This window comes from Cibotium barometz, chromosome 5 (assembly GCF_041138505.1).
Source record: "Cibotium barometz isolate CiBa-2024 chromosome 5, ASM4113850v1, whole genome shotgun sequence".
NCBI lineage: Eukaryota > Viridiplantae > Streptophyta > Polypodiopsida > Cyatheales > Cibotiaceae > Cibotium > Cibotium barometz.
In genome coordinates, this window is record NC_141050.1 from 26,589,648 (window position 1) to 26,611,173 (window position 21,526).

Genomic DNA, 21,526 nt, shown 5'->3' on the forward strand with positions numbered 1-21,526 from the left:
TCATAAAGATATTAAAGCTACCCAGGATCGATAGAAGCAATATGCAAATAAGACGAGGACTGACAGAAAGTTTGAAGAAGCAGATATGGTCTTCATTAGAGTACGGCCCAAAAGAAGTTCTCTATCTCTTGGTGGGAAGTACAAGAAGTTATCTCCCAGATATTGTGGGCCATATCTGATTACAAAGAAAGAAGGTGACTTAGCCTACGAGCTTCTTCTCCCTCCTCATCTCAAAGTTCATAATGTATTTCATGTAAGCCTTCTAAAGAAATATGTGCCAAGCCCAAATCATGTGCTTAATGATGAAATCCTAACCTCTTTAACCCAAGGGCAGATGGAACTCCAACAACCTGAAGAAATTCTTGATGTTCGAGAAAAGATCCTCAAGAATAGAATTCTCAGAGAATTATTGGTAAAATGGAAGTTCTATCCTTTTGAAGATGCCACCTAGGAGAATGAAGCCGATCTATTGTGGGATTACCCCCAGATTGTGAGATAAGGACATCTCGCGTTTTTCAAGTGGGAGAGAATGTAAGATTCCTCCCCAGCCTCTCAAGATGTCCAGCATCTTCTCCTGTAATCAAATCCCTCTTCAGAAATATAAAAGATCTTGGTTCTACTAGAGAGATAGTGTTCTAGAGAGAGAGTATTCAATTTTTAAATATTTTTGGATAGAAAAATATCTCATCTTATTAAAATAGATTTCCCTGAAACAGAAGTTCAAAAATATTTTCAGAAGGTGCATTAGAAATTAAGTATAATCTGTTCGAGAAGCATTATCCTGAGGGTCAAGATTTTTTTGAAATTTTAAATTAAGGTTCCCATGGACCAATAAGATTCATCCAAATGTAGGGAGGAGATAAATAGAAGAATAAAAGAAAAATCTCCCAAAAATGAGTAAATACTCACATAAGATGAAGAGTTGACTAAGGACAAGGTTAATAGTTAAAAAAGAGAGATATTTAGATGAAATGATGCATTTTTGAAACCTGAGTATGGGGGAATTCCCCTCATGAAGGAGACGCCTATTTCACATGCTTGAATGAGTTTTAAACTCCCAAATAATGAGATATTTTTATCTCTCCTCTCTCCTGTTTCAACTAGATCCAAAAAGTGGACTAAACTGACCCAAAAATGGTCAAAAATTCACCAAACTGATCTGGAAAATTCTAGAATCAGTTGGCTTGGTTAGAATCTCACTTTTTCCTATAAATATAAGCCTTCCCCTTTGTTGAAACTCAATAGTGTTTTGCACTGTTACCTTGCCTCTCCCAACAAGTGCCAAAAACAGTGAAATTTACTCATAATTCATTAGTTTTTGACCTTCCCTCTTCTAAAAGATTGGTGGCCACTCTTGTTTCAAACAAGAGTAGAACCCTCAAACCATCAAGCCAAAGGAAAGCTCTCAAATTATCCATGTAAGTTGGAGATTCTTCTCTTTTCTATCTTTTATGGTTTTTTATGATTTTTGTCTTCTCTAAAATGAAATGATGTTATGCCTCATTGAAAAAAGGCATTCCCCTCTCTTCTTTAGTAAATCCAACCATTCTTTATCCTAGATGATTGATTATTGGATAAAATCAAGTTTTTCATAATGTTCTCTTATAAATAAGTAGAAAATGTTTACACTAGAATGATTTAAATACTCTTGGTATACTTCTAGTTAATTTTAGTGAGTTAAAAATTGAAAAATGGTCAGCCATACAAAGGAGGTTATGGTGAATTTTTTAAAAAAAATTTGAAATAAATTTTATCTTTTATTAATCAAAAAGAGTAATCCCCATCGTTAGAGTATTCTAAAAGTGTCATTTTCATTCATGCATAGAAAGATGCATATTGATTAATTTTTATAAAAGAATGATTTTCAATAGAATGAAATTCTATGAAAGATACTTATTGATAATTTTTCTTCTTATTGAAAGTGTTACTTTCTTCATTATGGAATTTTATGCATAAATTAATGCATATAAGTATATTTTTTTTATTACAAAAGAGTTACTTTCATCATATTGATTTTTATGCATAAAAGTATGCATAAAAGAATATTTTTTATTATAAAAGTGTTACTTTTATCATTATTGATTTCTATGCATAAAAGTATGCATAAAATAATATTTCTTTTATTATAAAAGTGTTACTTTTATCATTATTGATTTATATGCATAAAAGTATGCATAGAAATCAATATTTTTTTATATAAAAGTGTTACTTTTATCATTATTGATTTCTATGCATAAAAGTATGCATAAAAAAATATTTTTTATTATAAAAGTGTTACTTTTATCATAAATGATACATATGCATAAAAGATATTTTTTTATATTAAAAGTGTGATTTTTATCATAAATGATTTTTATGCATAAACATATGCATAAAAGATATTTTTTATATTAAAAGTGTGATTTTCATCATAAATGATTTTTATGCATAAACATATGCATAAAAGATATTTTTTTATATTAAAAGTGTGATTTTTACCATAAATGATTTTTATGCATAAACATATGCATAAAAGATATTTTTTTATATTAAAAGTGTGATTTGCATCATAAATGATTTTTATGCATAAACATATGCATAAAAGAGATTCTCTTATATTAAAAGAGTGATTTGCATCATAAATGATTTTTATGCATAAACATATGCATAAAAGAGATTCTCTTATATTAAAAGAGTGATTTTTATCATAAATGATTTGTATGCATAAACATATGCATAAAAGATATTTTTTTATATTAAAAGTGTGATTCTCATGATAAATGATTTTTATCCATAATGGATGCATAAAAGAAATTCTTTCATATTAAAAGAGTGATTTTTGTCATAAATGATTTTTATGATGATAAAGCGTGACTTTCATTAGAATAAGATTTTATGCATAAATAGATGCATATAGAATGATTATATTTAAATAAGGGTTCTCTTAATCCTCTATTTAATTTTTGCAAAAATTGGAAAAATGAATAAGTAAATAATCTGTGAGAAGAAATGCTACTGCTTCATATTCACTAAGATGGTAATGAGAAAATTCAATTAAACTATCAAAGTCAGAGATCGAGATAAATGATTATCTTATTCCTCATAAGAAATTCATGTTTTTAGAAATCTGTAAGCAAATATTCATAGAATGAAATTTAGAAAAAGAGAAAGTGAAATAGTACCTTTCGAGAAAGATAGTTTAGGAAGAACCTTTCCAGACCCAAACTCTGATTCAGACTATTGACCAAGACCTAATTCCTTCATCAATTTCTATCAATGATGATGTGCCCAGTTCAGGAAAAATGTACTCAAATCTCCCACCGAATTTGAAACTAAGTTAAGACTTTTGATTTTGATCTGAGGATCAAGTTAACAGATTCGAAGAATTCTGTTTGGAATTCAGACCAGGATCTAGAAGTATTGAGATACGGATTTAAGATTATTCATGGTTTTCAAACAAAATCAAAACTAAAAACTTGCATAGAAATCCTGTTTTCTTAATAAAGGACTGTCTTACGCTGGAGGGAGCATTTGGCATATATGTTTATCTAAGGGAAGTTCGGTTGCAAACAGCTAGCGGGGAGTGTTCGAGGGATAGCTCACGCGGCAAAAACCTGCCCAGGTCTTGACCAGCCTGGGTATGGTGAAAAATGGTGTGCGTTCGATACGATGGGCGAGGGCGGACGAAGCGGTCCCTGAGTAAAGTATCAGGACACCTAGGGAGGATCCTGGAGGGTTCTGACCAAGCGATGCACGGGCTCGCGGTGCTTAGGACACCCATATGTATGTCGAGGAAGATATATATATGTATGTTGACGAAGTGATTATTGTAATCTGTTTTACTGGATCTCATTGTTGACCAGCTGGTCCCAAACGGAGAGTCCGGAGTGGCACTGTTTGTGTGACCCTATGTACATGTGGAAATCAAGCTCTATGGTCCATGAGACAAACCATCCCTTCCCAAAGATTTTGTCCTCAAAATCATACAAGATATTTACACTTGAATTGCAATCTCAATGTAAACCCATGGGAAGTAGAGAGGTCTTCAAAAATGCGCCTTGAATACATTTGGAATAGGGAAACCAAATGTAGTGAAGCCGGCAAACTCCTTCTCCAAAAATAGCATGTAGGACTGTTATGGCAGCAATGTTGTCGATGACGCTTCCCTTGAAATTATTCATGAAACCTCCATAAAAATGAGCTGCAAATGATGCGTAGTAACACCCAAAAGGGTCCCACATGTTTGTCATCGAATCAAATGATCTTCCAAGTGTGTTGGAGTAGATTGGTAACCCCAACAATAGATCCAACCAAAGCTGCCAACCAAAGCTGTCCAGAAATTACAACACATATAAAACCTCATGATATGCCCATTCTTCACATAATAATCATGCCACTTGATCAAGGAATACTTCCATCAAGTAAACCATGTTGTTGAACATACTCCATTGATTTCCAAGTAGCCTCATCTATGGGCAAGCGCTTCCATTTCACAAGGAATTCATCAATGTTCCGGTTCCTCAAAACCCTTGTCCTCTTGTCCACAATCTTCTCTGACTCATGATAATCTCCCCTTCTTCATCCATCGGTGTGGTAACTCTTCAATCTCTTGAGGAAGAGAGCCCACAAACCTCTTAAGGTTGGATACATGAAACACATTATGAATCCTTGTAGAAGGAGGTAGGTCAAGCTTATAAGCCAAATCACCCACTTTCTTAACTACCAAATATGGTCCATAGTATCTATGTGCCAACTTGGAATTGGAAGACCCTTTGAGAATATTGTGATGGCTCTTAGGAAGCTTGAGCAACACATAATCACCTTCCTTGAACTCTATTTTGCGTCTATGCTCATCCGCGCTTGCCTTCATGACTTCTTGTGCCTTCTTCATATTATCCTTACATAATTGAAGAAACTGTCTCATCCTTTCCAACTCTTCCTTGGCTAAAGGATTAACCATTTTATCCTCATGGAAGGCAATAGATGGCACATGCACTTGATACCCATAAAGAGCCTCGAAAGGTGACATCCCAATACTCAAATGCTTGCTTGAATTATGACAAAATTCAGCAAGGTAAAGCCATTCATCCCATGATGCTTGCATGTCATGACAATAGTGCCTCGAGTACACTTCGAGCCATTTGTTTGTGCACTCCGTTTGCCCATCCGTTTGAGGGTGATAGGCTGTAGAAGGAGTGATTTGAGTCCCCACGTTCTCATACAATGTCCTCCAAAAAGTGCCCATGAACTTGGTATCTCTATCACAAACTATGTTGAGTGGCAAACCATGTATCTTGAATACATGCTCCATAAATTGCTTGGCAATGTGAGAGGCTCCATAAGTAGTCTTGGAAGCAATAAAATGAGCTGATTTGGTGAGTCTATCCAACCACCACAAATACTTGATCCCATCCATGCTTCGTCTTTGGCAAGCTCGTGATGAAGTCCATGGAAATGTGAGTCCATTTTCCATCCGGAATAGTCAAAGGATGGAGTAAACCACTTGGCAATTGGTGACTATCCTTATTCCTTTGGCATGACACACATTCCAAAACAAACTTCTTGACATCCCTCCACATGCCTTTCCAATAGAAGCTTTTGCTCACTTTGTCAAATGTCTTGAGAACACCAAGATGACCCAAAAGCAATGAAGAATGCATCTCATGAAGCACCTTGGGAATATAGGATGAGGTTGGAACCAAATACACCTTATCCTTGTGCCATAGTAGACCATTCCAAAGCTTATAATGAGGAAATTCTTCACCATCTCCTTGCTGTAATTTTCTGTAAATGTGGGCAGCACTCTCATTGACAAGATACTCCTTTTGTATCCTTTTTATCCATTCACTATACACTTCCATAATTGATGTCAAGGTGCAAGCCCACATTCTAGACAATGCATTCGCTACTACATTGTCCTTTCCTAGAGTATAGGATATCTCAAAGTCATATCCTTGAAGCGTAGCCAACCATCTCTTTTGCTTAGGAGAAAGATTGGGTTGAGAGAGGAAAAATTTCAGCACCCTATGATCACTTCTCGCCTTGAAATGAGCACCATAAAGATAGTGATGCCATTTCTTGATTGCATGAAGTATAGACAACATCTCTTGTTCATACACATGCAACTCCATCTCCTTCTCGGAAAGCTTCCTACTCTCAAATGCAATGACACCATGCTCTTGATACAAAATTGCCCCAAGACCTCTTCCATTTGCATCCGCTCTCACATAGAATGTCTTTGAGAAATCCGGACAAACAAGAATAGGAGCTGATGTAAGTAAAGCCTTGAGCTCATTGAAACTCTTGTCGGCAATGGCATCCCAGGGTGGTTGCAAGATCAGGGTGCCCAGTTTTGTCCACTCAGGCACCCTGTAAACAATAAAAAAACAGGCATTTGTTTACCTTTAGTGGCTAATCTCTCCTAGTAAATGAAGGAATTTCGTTTCAAGTTCTTTTGTTGGAACATCATATTCAAAGTTGGAAATATAGTTGCATAATTTGATTAAGCATTAGATAGTCAAAAGTCCTCATTTTCTTAGGTACAAAGTCAATGTATACACCCTGTCCCAAATTTGAACTGATTCCATGAAATGCTAATATCTTTTACATATAAACTCATATGAGATTCCCACTTTGTACCTTAGATCTTCACATAATATGGAGCTTAACTTGATTTTTTGAGAAAAGTTTAAGATATTTGTCTATTTTCTTTAAATATTTCAAGGTCTTTAAAGTGTTATAATATACGCCACTTTTTGTACCCACAATAGCTACCACTTAAAATCCTCAATCTTGTAGATCAAAAGAGTGGGTAGATACTGAGACATTAGTAGAATGTGGTGATTAGTAAAAATTACAAATCCAATGGTTGGATTTTTAATGATCTCTTCTTCAAAATTCTTCCAGACTATCAGAAGGCCTGCAAATATTAATAATCTAATTAGTAAAATTACATTTTTGATGTAAATCATCTAAAACCTATAGGGACTAGTGTACTTGTAATGGTGCATCTATGGAAAAATAAATTGGATCACTCTAAGTATGGAAAGATCATTTGTTTATCATTTCATCATATTTTTGATTAATTTTGATTAATTAGACTAATTTATATTAATTTAAGTTATATTGGGTTAATTTAAGGATAAGCATATTTTCTATTATTTGCTTGATCTCATTTTAAGTATCTTGCCCCCCAAAATTTGCTCTCCAAGCATTGTCCCAGTCCAGCATAAACTGGATAAAACTGGACACCCTGATCTTGCAACAACCCCCCAAAAGAAAGCTTCCCTCTTAAGTAGATCGGTAAGAGGTGCCGCAATTGATGCATAGTGCTCCATAAATCTTCTATAGAAAGAAGATAGACCCAAAAATCCTCTCAATTTAGTTGCATTAGTAGGGGTTGGCCATTCTTTGAAGCCCACATGAATGCACACATTTCTGGGAAGCTTCACATTAAAACAACAAAGTAGAGACTAGAATTTGGATTAGCCCTAATGCCATTTTCTCCCACCAACAAGTGTCCAAGGTATTCAACCTCATTCACCATGATGAAAGTGCACTTGGTCTCCTTTGCAAACAATCTATGTTCCCTCATGACCTCAAAAACTTGCTTCACATGTACCAAATGCTCTTCTTTTCTCTTGCTATAGACCAATATGTCATCAAAGAACACAAGTACAAATTTGAACAAGAAAGGAGCCAACACCCTATTCATGAGTGCTTGGAAGGTGGCCGGGGCATTCGTGAGACCAAAAGGCATAACCATGAAATGAAACAATCCTCTTTTGGTCCTAAATGCCGTCTTCTCTTCATCACCCTCCTTCATCCTTATTTGATGGTATCCCGATCTCAAGTCAATCTTGGTGATGAAGAGCTTTGCTCCTTTTAGCTCATCACTCAAGAAGATCATCGATGCGAGGTATGGGGTATCTATTCTTGATGGTTACCTTATTCAAATCACGGTAATCTATGCACATACGAAAGGAACCATCCTTCTTCTTCACCAATAAAACGGGAGATGCAAACGGAGATTGTGAGGGTTGAATGAGAACCCATGGAAAGAAATTCTCGCACTTGCTTTGCGACTTCTTCCCTTTCCACCTTTGACAACCAATAAGGAGGTTTGTTCACAATCTTTGCATTCGGCTCAAGTACAATGGCATGGTTGATTTCCCTCTTTGGTGGCAAACTCTTTGGCACTTGGAAAATGTCCTCATAATCCTTGAGAAGAGCTGCCATATCCTTGTTTATGTGCTGTCCATTGCTATCCATCCCTTGTTGAGTGACATGCAACACATAGACTGTACCAAGAGTTTTGAGTTCCTTCTTGGAGTGATCAAAGAAAGCTCTTTTGGTGTATTTCCAGCTAATACCACAAGCTGTCCATCATGTGAAAAGCTCATAACACCTTGTTGTGAAGGTTCATGTGAAAATCACCAAGAGAAGCCAACTAATCACATCCCATAATCACATCAATGGGCCCCATGTCCAATACTACCAAGTCACCTTCCCAAGCATATGAAGAGGATAAACTCACTCTTGTTGAAGGGTAAAACAAATTGGCTTTTTCATTCTCTCCATTTGCCACTTGTACTTGGAAGGTTATGGGTAGCTCCGCCGGAGATAGTTTGAGAGAGTTGAGGGATTTGGAGTTCACAAAACTATGAGTACTCCCTGAATCCACCAAGATGTGTGCAACTCTCCCACTAATGGTTCCCACCAACCTCAAGGTGTTCGGACTCTTGCAACCCGCCAAAAGCTCTTGTGAAATGGAACATACATGGGCTGCATTTCCTACATCTTTTAGCATATTGTCCCTCAAAATGCATGCATGATCCCTTCCACCGGGGTCGAAAGGAAACATATCCTCTTCTTTGACAAAAGAATGACCCTCCAAGTCTTCTTCATGTGTCTCCTCGCTGCAATCTTCAAACTCTTCCACATCATGAGATAACTTGGAATCGTCATCCTCATCCATAATGATCATAGTAGCCACCACTTTCTTTGATTTGCAAACGTGCGCGGATGACCACCTCTCTTTGCATTTAAAACATAGATAGGCCTTTGCTCCTCAATTCCTCAATCTTAGGATCATCCATCCATTGAGTCTTATTGAATGGTTGAGGAGGCTTCTTGACAAACCCATTGCTCTTCTTAGCATCATTATGAACTCCACTTGTGGACTGTCCACTTCCAAAAGATGTATGGAATTTAGAAGTGTAAGTGGATGTAGAGGAAGGTAGACTTTTCCCCACATTTGAAGAAGTGTGAAATGGCTTATGAAAAGGTACATTGGGCTGAACCCTCTTATACTTTGGCTCATATAGCTCTGCCAACCTCATAGCCTCTTTGATAGTGCTTGGTCTTTGTGCCGAGACATCCGCTTTGATGTATGAATCTAGACCATGCACAAACTTCTTCATTCGCATGCCTTCATTGAGTCCATCCACAAACATAGAGAGCTTCATGAACCTCTTGATGTACTCCCTAACCGACATGCCCTTTTGTGTGAGTTCATACCATTCTTCATGGTATCGGCGGTTAAGAACCAAAGGCGACACAAATGTCATATTCATTTCATGCTTGAGTTCTTCCTAAGTATGTGGCATAACTCCTTCCTTGAGCATATGTCTCCACCATTGATGTGCATAGTCTTCCAAATGCAAGGATGCAAAATGAACTTTGTCCCTTTCACTCTTTGGATAGAGCTGAAAGTATGTATCAAACTTATTCATCCATTCTTCCAACTCATGTGGGGCTGAACCATCACCCTTGAACTTAGAGAGTGAAATCTTGTCCTTTACATCCTTTGACACGATTGACGATGCATTCTCATGATGGTGCGAGGGCTTGTGCTTTTGCATTTGCACAAAAGATCCAAGGAATTGTGCAAAATCCTTGTACTCCCTCTTGAGGAAATTTGGCATTTCCATCCACCTAACATGAGCTTCTCTTTGTCTCTCAATGAATGACATATGTTCCCAATCAAGCTCAACCACACCATATCATACACCTCCTCTTCAAGCATGGCGAAATCAAGCTCTATGGTTCATGACATTATTCTACAAGGTGAGAATAAGAAGGTCCACTACAACATCAAGAGTTGTTTGCAAGAAAGTGGTAAGAGGTGAACCTTCAACTTCCAAAAGTTTAGAGTCAGAGTCATCCAATAATCAAGAGGAGACAAGTGGTAGCTCCGAGGATTCCATCTCAGAAGGGGAGGTGGAGGGAGTTGCATTTGGTCTTTCCCTGGGAAGGGATCGAGACGATGCTGAAGACAATGGAGCCTTGGAAGGGGAAGCTTCTTCAACCATTTTCAAGAAAGGATATATGGACCTCACTAGTCTTCACCAATTGAAAGAACTTCTTCTTGATGAGTCCATAGTAGCAGGTACTGAAAGGGAGAATTACTTAAAAATGTTGGATGGATTTCCTAACCTTTTTGCAAACAACTACTCACAAGTACGCCAAGTTACCCTAGTAGAGCACAATATTGATCTCAAGCCCCAAAGTAAGCCAGTGGTACAGCGGCTAGGGCACTTGGGAGTAGTGCAAGTGGAGGTGCTTAAGAATGAGGTAACTAATTTACTTGAAGCTGGATTTATTTTTCTAGTAGAGAATTTAGAATGGATTTTCCCAGTTGTAGTAGTCACTTCCAAAAAGGGTGGAAAATGGCATGCGTGTGTGGACTTTCGCCCTTTGAATGCATGCACAAAGAGGGATTATTATCCTCTACCCTTTCAAGATGAGATTTTGGATCAAGTTGCAGGAGGTCATGAGTTGTATTCAATGTGTGATGGATACTTTGGATACTTTCGAATCCCGATTTGTGAAGAAGATCAAAGGAAAACCTCATTTATCACCCCTTGGGGAGTGTGCATATAGGGTGATGCCATTTGGCTTGACCAATACACCAGCAACTTTTCAACGCTTCATGAGTCAGGTATTTGCACCTTACTTTGGGAAAGGTTATAAGGGTCTTTTTGGATTATTTTTGCATTTCTTCAAGCCGCATGAATCACTTGGAGAAGTTGAGGTTGGCCTTGCAAAGTATTGATGATGCAAAAGGGTGTCTTAATCTTGGAAAATGCGGCTTGGCATGAAGGAAGGTGGTTCTCTTGGGACATGTTATCTCAGAAGAAGGCATAGAGATGGATCCTGAGAAGGTGCAGGCAATTGTGGCCCTCCCACCACCTACCAATGTAAGGGAGGAGGATTTTGGGTAAAACATAGTATTACCAATGCTTTGTTGACATGTTCTCTGAGAAGATGTATCCTATAAATCTGTTGACAAAGAAGAATGTTTCTTTCCAATGGGGGCCCGATCAAATTCAATCTTTTTGTTTGCTCAAGAAATGCGTGAGTCAAAGTCCAATCGTGCAGCCTCCTAGTTGGGGGGGGAGGATTTTTATGTGAACCCAAGTGTCTCATCACATTCAGTGGAAAAGGGAGAGCAAGGGCATATGCAACCAGTGTATTATGCAAGCCGACAACTCATTGATGCCAAGGAGAGGTATGGTGAAATGGAGAAAGGTGGTTTGTCTCTTGTTTTTGCAGTAAAGAAGTTCATACTTGTTACCACGCCCTTTTTTCTTCCTCACATCTCAACCTTCTTTACAATTCTTGGTCTGCAAATCCAATCCTGCAGGAAAGGTGGAATGGAGAGAGGTATGGTGAAATGGAGAAAGGTGGTTTGTCTCTTGTTTTTGCAGTAAAGAAGTTCATACTTGTTACCACGCCCTTTTTTCTTCCTCACATCTCAACCTTCTTTACAATTCTTGGTCTGCAAATCCAATCCTGCAGGAGGAAAGTTTGCAAAGTGGATTTGTGAGCTTCAAGAATTCTCTTTCACTTTTATTATAGAAAACACCACTAGGGCCTCTCTTGCAAATTTGCTTACAAGGAAGGAAGAGGAAGAAGGAACAGGAACAAAGGAAGAAGTATATGAAGATTTGGAGATACCACCAACTGCTTTCACTATGCATTTTGATGGAGCCTTTAGCCCTTCTAGGCAATGTGGGGCTAGAAGGATAGTTTTATTTGATCTAGAAGGAAAAGAGGCATGGGCCAAGGGTAGGGAATTTTCAAAGGCTATATCAAATAATATGGCTGAGTACAATGCATTAATTTGGGGATTAGAAGATTACATAAAAGATGGAATTAAATAGGTAGAGGTTAAAGGGGATTCGCAATTGGTCATCCAACAAGTGAAAGGAGAATATAAGGCAAGGAGTCCTAATCTCCAAGAATTGTATAAAAGGGCAATGGAGTTAAAAGAAGCTTTTGAGTTTTGTAAATTTGTGCATGTTAACACGAAGGATAATCAAAAGGCTGATGAATTGGCTACTAAAACTTTGGCTTCTTTCAAAGTAGCTATTCTTGCATTAATGGTGGATACAGGTTGGCCTGAGCTCCAAGATGTTCAACACTATTTAGATACAAGATACTTCCCTCCTAGATTAAGTCCTCAACAGAAGCAAAGACTTACAAGGAAAGCTCATCCTTACACAATTCTAGGGGATGTTCTTTACAAGCAAGGTAAGGATAAGATTCTTAGGAGGGTAGTGATCCTGGAAGAATCTAAAAGGATTATGGAATTATGTCATGAATGTTGAGGTCACTTTACCTCAGCCAGCACAAATCAGAGGATCCTTAACACAGGTTATTATTGGCCTCGACTCAGCAAAGATGTCTATGAGTGGTGCAGAAGCTCTGAAGTATGCCACGCATATGCACATAAGCAATTGGTTCCCGGACATGCCAATGAGTACCGGCTAAATATATTTTACCCTCACACACCATGGCCAGCAGACCCCCAAGACAAGCATGATCTGCTGGGGGGAGAAAGATGTGACATGAAAAATTGATATCTTTCATTTTCAATTTTGTACATATTTTGATGGTTTCTCCATGGTAATAAGGTGGAAGCTTGTCCAAGAAGATTGCAGCGCCCACAATGGAATAATGGCATGGTGATGCGGTGGCTTGACGGCAACCTTGATACTAGAATTCTATCTTCAAATATAATGGTTTTACTTGATTTAGGGTGCACACATTGTAAATGCCACTAGTATGCTTGATAAATACTTTGGTATGGTAGATAGGCTAGTGATGTGGAAAATAAAAGTGGTCCTTCATGTTCACATGGATTTTAATTGTATTATTAATATAGTATTCACCATACGGCTACAAGTTAGGGAGTGTGGAAGGCATGTGGAGGAGTGTGTGTAGGTGCATAATTGGGAAAGATTCTTCTAGAATGCCTACAAGGAAGAGGAGAATTCTGCCATGTGTAAGTGGGATCTCCACCTACATGCCACTTAGACTTGGCTATTATCTCATCACACTTTTAAAGTTAAAAAGTCTTCAATTTAATAATCAATAGAAGACTTAGCCTAAGAGGACAATTGATGGTAACATCTACCCTTATGTCACTGAAGGGTTGAAGATTTTTATGTTGTTATTTGTAACAATGGAAGAGAGGGTGATTCTCCACCTATAAAAGGAGCCCTCCTCTCCCTTTCAAAAAAAAGGAATGAAGCCTCCTCAATTGAGAATTTTGTGTCATTGCCATTCTCTTATCTTCAAACCCTTATTCAAACACTCTTTACATGTGAATGTCTCATTTAGCATTAGCTCCTCATGCTTAACCCAATTTTGGACCTCCTTGATGATTCATGATAAGTGGGATAAGGAGTTATTATCTTGGTGGGCATGTGACTTCTCAAGGTAGCCCTTGCCTTATTGCCACCCTCCTTTGGAGGTACCAATGGTTTTAGCGACGGTAATGAGCATGTGGAAAGACTTTGGGGACCATAAGTAAATCTTTACAATTATCCACTGAGCAATGTTAACCCTTACCCTCTAGCTTGAATCATGAAGGAGATGAAAGGCAAGAGGCTATGTGAAAATTGAGGTTTCATGCAAAGAGAGGGAAGTGCAGTTTTTGTGGTCTAATATCTAGATTTCAACTGGTAATTACTCATCACTTGAGTATTGGCTTCTAAAATTGATCATATGGCTAGGAAGCTCTTTATATTCTCTTTCCACTCATGTAACTAATTTCTTAATCCTTTACTTCATTGATGATCAGAATTTCTCCCAAAGTTGCTAACTTTTAGGTGAATTTTATTGTCTTTGTAAGATTCCTCCCCCAACCCCTTTTTGATGTCTAGTATCTTCCCCTGTAATCAACCCTCTTCAGAAATATAAAGACCTTGTTGCTAACTATTTTAGCCTAGAGAGAGAAATTATTCTAGAGAGAGAATATTCAGATTTTGAATATTTTTGGATAGAAAAATATCTCTTATAATTCAGATGAGTTCCCCTGAAACAGAAATTCAAAAAAGAATTTTCCAATGTGCAATTGGAATTAATTGGAAATAGGTATAAAGAACCTTAGTCTAAGGGTCTAGATTTTCAGAAATTTTTGGATTATAGTCCAATTAAGGTTCCTATGGGCCAATAGCATCAATCCATGTGTAGGGAGGAGATAAATCCAATTTGTAAAAGAAGATACCCAAAAATGAGTAAATGCTCACATAAGATGAAGAGTTGAAAATGTACAAGGTTTATTAGTAAAAAACTATGAGCAATATTAAAAATATGAGATATTTGTATCCAAAAATGAGTAAATGCTCACATAAGATGAAGAGTTGAAAATGTACAAGGTTTATTAGTAAAAAACTATGAGCAATATTAAAATGATTCCATTATGACACATATGTAAGGAAGGGGAGTTCTTTAAAGGAGGTGCATATTTCACATAAGATGAAGAGTTGAAAATGTACAAGTTTTATTAGTAAAAAAACTATGAGCAATATTAAAATGATTCCATTATGACACATATGTAAGGAAGGGGAGTTCTTTAAAGGAGGTGCATATTTCACATAAGATGAAGAGTTGAAAATGTACAAGGTTTATTAGTAAAAAACTATGAGCAATATTAAAATGATTCCATTATGACACATATGTAAGGAAGGGGAGTTCTTTAAAGGAGGTGCATATTTCACATAAGATGAAGAGTTGAAAATGTATAAGGTTTATTAGTAAAAAACTATGAGCATTATTAAAATGATTCCATTATGACACATATGTAAGGAAGGGGAGTTCTTTAAAGGAAGTGCATATTTCACATGCTTGAATGAGTTTTAAACTCATAAAAATTGAGATATTTCATCTCTCCTCTCTCCTCATTCAAGTCTAGTTCCAAAAAGTTAGCTTAACCGACCTAAACATGGTCAAATATTGACCAAACTGATTTAGAAAATTGTAGAATCAGTTTGTTTGGTTAGGAGCTCAATTTTTCCTATAAATAGAAGCCTCCCCCTTGTTGAAAAATAGATAGTGTTTATGCATCGTTACTTTACTCCACCTAAGCCAAGAACTATGAATTCATTTAATAATTCACTAGTTTTTGGAGCTTCCCTCTTTCTTCAATCCCAATTAGTGGCTTCATCAACATACTTAACCAATTGATTGGTTGGGGGCCTCTACCGTGAACAAAGAATCAAGCAATTTGTAAGGTAATTAGTGAATATTGATCTTTTCTATAATTTCTCAATGTTTCTCTCTTCTCAACCCCTCTCAAGCTTGAGAAGCTTAATTGGTATGGTTTTTTAAATGCTATTGAAGTTAATTGGTGAATAGTAGTGAAGAGTTACATAATTTAATAAATGCTATTGAAGTTAATTTCCTTTTATGTTTAAATTCTAATGGTTTTTATGTAATTTCTCTCTCTCACTCAAGAAATGGTCATACTCATGACCCATTCTCAATCCAAATCAAGCTTTTCATAAAGCTTTTCCTTAACCCAAGATTAAGCTATGCTTGAGGCCAAATTACTGGCTTTTTTCTATGCTTTTAGTTTATGTATATTGATGATTCCATCCATTATGGATTAATGATCCAATTAGAGATCATTTTAATTATTTCCTTAATGATAAGCTTTATCCCTTAGAAAAATTGAGATTTATCAGTCATAGCAGCGGAGCTATGGAAAAATTTTTATAAAAATTATGCATAAAATAATTTCATTCAAAGCATAAAAAGAGGACTTCCTACCATATTCTAGGAATTATCATCCTAGATTAATTGAAAGATATTCATTGTAATCATAGAGAAATTGATTTTTATATTATGCATCATTGATTTTCATGCATAGAGCTATGCAAAAAAGATTATTATTTTAACATAAAAGTGTTACTTTTATCATAATTGGATTTCATGCATAGAGGTATGCATAAAAGATTATTATTTTAACATAAAAGTGTTACTTTTATTAAATTTTAATTTTCATGCATAGAAGTATGCATAAAGGATAATTTTTTTATATTAAAAGTGTTACTTTTATCATTTTTAATTTTCATGCATAGAAGTATGCATAAAGGAAAATTTTTATATCAAAAGTGTTACTTTTATCATTTTTAATTTTCATGCATAGAAGTATGCATAAAGGAAAATTGTTTATATCAAAAGTGTTACTTTTATCATTTTTAATTTTCATGCATAGAAGTATGCATAAAGGAAAATTTTTTATATCAAAAGTGTTACTTTTATCATTTTTAATTTTCATGCATAGAAGTATGCATAAAGGAAAATTTTTTATATCAAAAGTGTTACTTTTATCATATTGGATTTCATGCATAGAGGTATGCATAAAAGTTGATTATTTTATTATAAAAGTGTTACTTATATCACAATTGAAATTAATGCATAGAAGTATGCATAAGAGTTGATTATTTTATTATAAAAGTGTTACTTTTATCATATTTGGATTTCATGCATAGAAGTATGCATAAAAGATATTCTTTTTATACTAAAAGTGTGATTTTCATCATAAAGGGATTTTATGCATAACTTAGATGCATAAGAGAAATTCTTTTATTCTAAAAGTGTAATTCCTACCAAATTGAATTTATGCATAGGAAGATGCATAAAAGATTGATTCAAAAGTGTCATTCTCATCTAAATTGAATTCATGCATAGGAAGATGCATGAAAGATTGAATTTTAATTCAAAAGTGTCATTTTCATTTAAAATGAATTTATGCATAGGAAGATGCATAAAAGATTGATTCTTACTTCGAAAGTATTAATCTCCTTAAATGGAATTTATGCATAAATAAATGTGTAAAGAAATCTCATATCAAATATAAGAATTCTCTTGTATTCTATAAATAGAAATAAGAGGTGATAGGATGTGATAAGAAGTGTATAAGATGTGATAAGAGGTGATAAGATGCTTATGAAATAAGTTAGGAGGTGATAAGATGAATTAAGATGTGTATGGGATGAGGTAAGAAGTGTATGTGATAGGATAAGGGTTGTGATAGGGCGAGAATGGATGTGATGTAAAAGATTAGATGTGAAGGCATATGGGGTTATATGAATGGGAATGTGGAAATGGATGTATGTATGTGGATGTGTGGATGTGGAGATGGGAGTGTGGATGTGTGAATGTGAATGTGGATGTATGCATGAGGATGTATATGCATAGATGTGAATGTGGATGTATAGATGTGAATGGGAATGTGGATGTGGATGTATGTGAATGTGGATGTAGATGTGGATGTATAGATGTGAATGTGGAATGTGGATGTGGATGTATGTATGTATGTGGATGTAGATGTGGATGTATAGATGTGAATGGGAATGTGGATGTGGATGTGGATGTATGTATGTATGTGGATGTAGATGTGGATGTATAGATGTGAATGGGAATGTGGATGTGGATGTGGATGTGGATGTATGTATGTATGTGGATGTAGATGTGGATGTATAGATGTGAATGGGAATGTGGATGTGGATGTATAGATGTGAATGGGAATATGGATGTGGATGTATGCGAATGTGGATGTAGATGTATGAAAATGTGGATGTGGATGTATGTGAATGTGGATGTAGATGTGGATGTATAGATGTGAATATATGATATGTGATGTAAAGGAATCTGAAGTGAAGAGATGGAAAATGATGTGATTAGATGAGTACATATATAAATGGATGTGGATATGGATATGGATGTGGATGTGGATATGGATGTGAATATATGATATGTGATGTGAAGGAATCTGAAGTGAAGAGATGGAAAATGATGTGATTGGATGAGTACATATATAAATGGAATGTGGAATAAGTAATGTGGATTAATGAGGGATAATGTGAAAAAATGAGAGTTAATATAGAAACTGTTTTGTAAACTGTTTGTAAATACTGTTTGTAAATGACTGTTTTATGTCAAGAATGCTAGGGGAGCATTTTGACCGTCTTGTGATTAAGGTCGTGGACCTAACTGATAAAGTTGCAACTGCTGACGGAGAGTCAATGAAGGACGTCTCGCGTAGCAAGGTCGGCCGAGGTCTTGACCAGCCTCGGTGCGATTAAAATGGTGAGCTTCCGGTACGGTGGATGAGGGACCAAGGAAGCGGCCTATGAGTGAAGCGCTAGGTCACCTGCGAGGGATCCTAGAGGGTGCTGACCATACGGTGCTCGGGCTCTGGGTCACCCAGGATACCCACGCGTGCGTCGAGGAAGATATTGGAACAAGGAGTAAGAGTTGTTTTGTGAAACCGGGCATGGATCTGGTTGATTGACCTTGCTGGTCTTCAATGGATGAGTCCATGGCTCTTTATATGGATCTGTTGGTTGATCTTGCTGATCTTCAACGAGAGTCCATCTTGAATTTTTATAAGTGATTATATTGCCGAGTATTATGGGCTAGGAACTATTGAAAAGGCCCCTGTGTGGACAGGTGGTGAGCGTTCTAGTTGCCAATGATGCCATAGATACTCTGATGAAGGAATGATGGGAAATTATGAATCAACCAGATAAATTGAAAGATTGTGATCAGTGGTACTATGGTTTCATTAAAGGATTATTTTAAAGTTAGCTGATGCTAAGAAAAAGGCAATTTCATATTTTGGGTGTGTAAGTGGTGTGACTAGTTTTATGTTTGCATGAACTTCCAGCTAGGGGGCCTTGGAACTCTTTTCCTTGGTACCCGGGACAAAACCTAACCAAATTCCAAATTGGATCCCATCACTACAGTGGTTGGGCGGTTGGCTAACCCATGGGATCGGATGGGGTTAGGCTGGACTGATGGATCCGTAAATCGAGATTTAATTTCTATTATTACGATAGATGAAGTAAATCCCGGATAGAAATTGTTCTATGGATAGGAATCAACGGCTGTGCCTCTTGATGGGGAAAAAAGCGTTGATCCCAATGATCCAAGTGCAAGTTTCTTCCTTGATTTGACCAAGTACCGTTAAAGGTGCAGTCAGATCAGTTGATCCGTAATGATCTTGACTACGTTAGAGTAAAGAGTTATCCTGGTGGAATCGCCCATGCTTTCCGGGTAAAGGAAGTTTTTCCAGTTTCCGTTTTGGACAAACCGACGGATTAGTCTCTTGTCCGGATATCTGTGGCGAGGCCCCGAGTGTGAGACCCCTACCCACGCATGATGTGCTACTTCCGCTGCTAGTACTCCGAATCCGTCGCATGGTGGGGACAGGGATCTCACAGTTGGTATCAGAGCTTTTTGGTTAATAAGGATCAAGCGAGAAGCCAAATATATCAAAAATTTATCAAGAATCAAAAAGGTTGTAATTGTGTGATATAATTCATACAAATTGATATTCAATCTGAAAATTCATAAATTAGTAATTGGGTCTTCAAATGGAAGTACCGCAATTATATAGAATCCTAACTTGCTTGAGGCCTAGACATGATGGTATTTACCTTATAATTCCAAGGGCCTTGACTACCCGTATATACCGAGAGTATACTGCAGCTCTTTACTGACAGTATATACGAGTAAATCTAAGACTTGAAATTATAAGCGTTAATGCTATCTAGATGATGAATTCGAATGTGGTTGATATGATTTTTAATTCTGTTTGAGAATCGATGAATTGATTTGGATTCTGATTGAAAAATGACGATTTCCGAAATTTAGTTGAAATGTAATAAGCTGAGCGAAACCACAATGAGGATGAATGGGACGAGTCCCAGTGATGATATTCATAACTGGAATGATGATAATGATTTCAGCAAATCACTATGAGATTAGTGGGTTGTGCTGTCAGATTGCTACTGTTAACACTTGACCGGTAGATCAAGTTAAGGGATGACAAATTGAGAACTTGCTTAACTAAAATTTCCCGTGGAGGAATGTTCAAAAGGTATTCTGTTGGGTCGACCAGAATGTAAGGAACCCCAGAATAATTTGGGTCGTAAGAAAAAGAGTTGTTCTCTTCCTACGAGATGAGGACATCTCGCGCTTTTTTTTTAAGTAGGGTAGAATGTAAGAATTCTCCCCAGTTTTTGAGGTATTCAAAAATAAGAATCTCCTCTCTAATCTTATAACTATTCTCTCTCTAATATATAAATTTTTGACAGAATCATGAGACGAGGAAATCGTAGCCGTCAGCAGCCAAACCCTGTCACTGAAGATAACGAACTTGATCTTGATGTTCGCAAGGCTCTTCATAGGACTCAACCAGGACCCTTCAAAGGAGAAGGGGAGAACCTGGGTGAGACTGTGGAGAAATGGGTGGAAGCCATGGAAGAGTATTTTGACGTCACAGGTTATAATGAGCTGAGCAAAATAGCTCTTGGCCGGTTGAAAATAGTGGAAATAGCCAGGGTAGCATGGAGGAACCACTGTGACACCAACCGTCTGAACAGAAATACTCAATCCTGGAACGACCTAAAAACCTATTTGAGAAAGAGATTTTGTCCCCCTGGATTTTTGGAAACCAAAATGAACGAATTTTTAGAGCTAAAGCAGGAGAACAAAACCATTGAAGAATATCACCAGGCCTTTGCTCTTCTACTCAAATACTCACCACCTCTAGATGAAGAACAGCTCATGGCCAGGTTCATTCGGGCAATGAACGAACCTTTGGACACACTGGTCAAAAATGCCAAACCCGTGTCCATGGCTGAAGCAGTAAAAATGGCAAAGGATTTTGCCAAAGCCTTTGTAGTAAAGGTCCCGCCAAAGCCTGCACCCTCTAACTTTAAAAGATTCCAAGCCCAGGAAGGTACTTCAAACTTTCCACCCCCAAAGAGACAGCAAGGACCGATTCAGAATCAAGGTGCAGGAAGATTCCAAAGTGAAGGAAGATCCTTCCCCCAGAATACTTTCTCAGGAGGACCATCTATTTTAAGGATGCAGAACAATGAGCCCAGAAGTGAGAACCGGTGTTTTGGATGCCAAGGTTTTGGTCATCAGTTAAAAGACTGCCCAACTCCTGCCATGTCAAGGGAACAGGGAAGTCTAGGGCCCCGAATTCAGAGACCAATTCCTTCATACCAGTCTAATCAGGGTCCGTCTCACCCAAGCCAGGGTAACCCCAGAAGAACTCCAAATCAACCGTCTGCCTCTACCCAGAGTAACCTCAGAACTCCTTTCCAGAACAGGGGCAACCAAAGAGAAAGAATTCCACCTCAGACTGTAGCAGCCAGAGTAGTCACAATTTCAGAAGAAGTAGACGAGGAAAGAAGGGCAGATCTTTACTGCAATTGAAAAACCAAGGGCTTAA